The 3,899-nt window shown below is 42.0% G+C and overlaps 1 pseudogene; it reads left to right on the forward strand.

Moving 5' to 3' along the window:
- The first annotated feature begins 309 nt into the window (after positions 1–309).
- LOC115507334 lies at positions 310–880 on the forward strand (annotated as a pseudogene).
- Positions 881–3,899: the final 3,019 nt, after the last annotated feature.

Below are 3,899 nucleotides of genomic sequence, written 5' to 3' on the forward strand. Positions count from 1 at the left end.
AAACACAAAAAACAACACCCCATTGTTTATAGCAGTGCTATCACCAACAGCCAAATTATGCAACAAGCCCAAATGTCCATCAATGATGAATGGATAAAGTAGATGTGGTATAGATTCTGGCACAGGTCGGTGGGCACAGCTAGCGGGTCCTGAGGTGGAAAGGGGGGTGAAGCTCTGTTCACCCCCATACCCCTCCCCCTCAGGTGCAAGTATCACCCCTTTGCCAGCCAGGCCAACCCAGCTGAACTATCCACTGCAGCACAAGGGTAAGGGGGGGGCGGCTCCGGGCAACCCCAGCAGACCCCCATCATGGGCGGCCAGAGTTCCAAGGCTCCCTGGGGCAAGGTGACCACCAAGGAGGCAGCTGGCACTTCCCCTGCTCAGGTAAAGTGACAGGAGAATGGCCACGTGAAAAGCAATGGAAACTTATTCCCCAAGGGTGAAGGGGAATCGTCCTCCATGAACGGAATAGAGGAGGCAGCCAGGGGCCACTGGCGATGCCATTGAGCCAGCACCCCCTAGCCAGGGCGTTGAGGTCAAGGGGGATGCCCCCACCAAGGAGACCCCCAAGAAGAAGAAGAAATTCTATTTCAAGAAGTCTTTCAAATTGAGTGGTCTGTCCTTCAAGAGAAATGGGAACGAGGGTGGGGGTGATACATGACTCCTCACCCAAAGAGGAAGAGCAGGAGCAGGGGGAGATCAGTGCCTGTGGCAAGGAAGGCACAGCTCAGGAAAGGGCCAGGAGCCCCAGGCCAAAGGGGCAGAGGCTGGTGTTGCCTCCAAAGGAGGAGACACAGAAAAAGAGGCAGGGCCTACAGAGCCATCCACTCCCTTGGGGCCGGATAGTGGCCCTACACCCACCAGTGAGCAGAATGAGTAGCTGGGTGAGGACAGGTAGGTGAGCTCTAAGCTGCAAAAATTGTGCTGTCCTTGTGAGGTCACTGCCTGGACTTGGTGCCCTGGCTGCCTTCCTCTTCCAAGAAAGGAAGGGGCTGTTGCCCCCTCCCATCCACGTTCCCTCTCCTTTTCCCTCCTGTGGATTCTCCCATCCTCCATTTGGCCTTTCTCTTAAGGTCAGTTGAAGATGGTCCCTTGCAGTTACCCAAGTTAAGTTAGTGATGTGAAATGCTCCTGTCCCTGGCCTTACCCCTCCTGTCCCCACCCCTACAGAAGGCAATTGCTGGTTTTCTTCCCCAATTCTTTTCCAAGTAGGTTTTGTGTACTCTTTCCCCCAAATCCCTAAGCCCTGAGGGTCCAGCCTCCCCCTCCACCCCCATTGAGTTTTTAGTCTCTTGTGCTGTGCCTAGTGGCACCTGGGCTGGGGAGGACACTGCCCCTGTCTAGGTTTTTATAAATGTCTTACTAAAATTCAAACCTCCAGCTTGTGAATCGACTGTGTCTCTTTTTTGACTTGGTAAGCAAGTATTAGGCTTTGGGGTGTGACAGGGAGGTCTGTAATGTGAAACAACTTCTGTTGTCTTCTTTTCCCCCTCCAAACCCCAGATTTGTACTTTTTTTCTAACTGCTAAAACCATTCATTTCCACGTGGTTTTAGTGTAACATTTGGAAAATGAATAAATGTCATCCCTTTAAAAGAAAAAGAAGTGGCTTTTATATATATATATATATATATATATATATATATATATAGTATATGTACATATGTAATATATGTATATATATAGTGTATGTACCTATGTAATATATGTACATATATACATATGTACAATGGAATATTACTCAGACATCTAAAATAATAAATTCTTGCCATTTGCAACAACATGGATGGAACTAGAGTTTATTATGTTAAGCAACATAAGTCTTTCAGAGAAAGTCAAATATCACATTATTTCACTCAGATGTGGAATTCAAGAAACACAACAGATGAACATAGGTGAAGGGAAGGAAAAATACAATAAGATAAATCATAGAAGGAGGCAAACCATAAGAGAATATAAAATACAGAGAGGGAAAGAGGGTGGAGAGATGGGCCCCTTGGGTAATGGACATTAAGGAAGGCACTGGGTGTTATATGTAAGTGATGAATCACTAAATTCTAAATTCTACTCCTGAAACCAATACTACACTATATCTTAACTAACTGAATTAAAATAAAATAAAATAAAATAAAATAAAATAATTTATTTCAAAGACTAAAACTATGCAGAGATCTCAAACTTTGATCCTCTCATTAGAAGGACCTGCTGGTTTAGATAAGGCTGGTCACTGTAAAGGAAATAAAACTGGTTAGTTTTTTGGTTTGATGCACATATTTGTGAAGACTGAAGAAATCCAGATTGCTTTTTCTAAGAGAGAAAATCCATGGCCAAGGTGTATACATCCCACTTCACCACTCCCTCCCCCTTCTCTTTATTTGAAGACCTACTTCAAATCTCTTAGTAGGTATCAACAGGGACTTCTGAGCAGAGTCAAAAAATAAAAAGAATGGCATGGATAACTAACTGAACTATCATTTCTCAGTCAAGACAAAGAAGTAGGGGAATTGAGTACTGGAGCTTGTAGCTTTGACTTGTTAGCTAATGGGTGGGTAGTTGCAGAGACTAAGAAGAGTGAATTGAACTATCCACAATGTAGTGCTTTGATAAGCAGCCAGTTCACAATATTCAGAACTTGTAAATGCTTCTGTTTTGTCTGAGTGATGAAAGGGGAGGCCAGAACATTGTTTTGATTAGAAAAAGACATTATGTGCTCTTTTTAAAGTTTATTTATTTATATTTGAGAGAAACAGAAATGGTGTGAACAGGGGAGGGAGGAGGGGCAGAGAGACAGGGAGAGAGAATCCCAAGGAGACTCTGCACTGTCAGCAGAGCCTAATGCAGGACTCAAACTCATGAACCTGTGAGATCATGACCTGAGCTGAAACTAGGAGTTGGACACTTAACCAACTGAGCCACCTAGGTGCCCTTATACTTTATTTAATTATCTTAAATGCCTTTGTTTTTGTCAGATTTAATGAGGTACAATTGATAAAATTTTAATATATTTAAAATATACATTGTCATTATACACACAAACACACACACACATACACACACACACACACACGCTGTGAAAGGATCCCCACCATCATCTAGTCAATCATCACATCCATCACCTTGCACATTTGTGAGTAAGGTAGTTTCGTGAGAAAATTTAAGTTCTACTCTCTTAGAAACCTGAATTAGACATTTACACACCACTCTTGGATTTAAAAACTGTAACCAAGAGGGCTTAAATATCTGCTGATAAAGTCTGCTGGGTAAAGTCTAATATCTGGGTCTTATATGACCATGTCATAATGTGCTTAATGACAACAAGGAGTGCAGTGAGAATATACCATGTAGGAAATAGGTTCTATGGGGCTGATTTTACCAAATGAAGGTTGAAGTTGGGGTATCATTCATTAGACAAGTGTTTTTTGAGCACCTACTATGTGTAAAGCATTGTGCTATGCTATCTTATAGATCAATGAACTTTCACAAATATGGCAGATGCTATGGGGGATACATATTTCTGCCTTCAAAGAGGCTACAGTTTATTAGGGGAGATAAGACGTATACAAAAAAGAAATATAGAAATATAAAAGTAACAGTGGTTTAGTGTCATGTTAATGGTACACATGACTATGAAATTTCAGAGATGAAGAAATAATTTCCTAACAGAATGATCATGGATGTTTTACAGAGGGATGGACAGGATTTCGTGTATGCATGTATTTGGATTTCTTTGAAAATGTGAAAAGAGACTATAAGGAGGATGACAAAGCATCTGTTCTTGGATTATAGCAACAGTAGGTAGGGAATAGGTTTAAAATACATCAGAGTAATTTGGGGTAACATATGAAAAGCATCTTCCTGACTCTATGGACAGTAAGACACTGGAAGACATAAGAAAACTTA

This window comes from Lynx canadensis, chromosome X (genome assembly GCF_007474595.2).
Source record: "Lynx canadensis isolate LIC74 chromosome X, mLynCan4.pri.v2, whole genome shotgun sequence".
Classification (NCBI taxonomy): Eukaryota; Metazoa; Chordata; class Mammalia; order Carnivora; family Felidae; genus Lynx; species Lynx canadensis.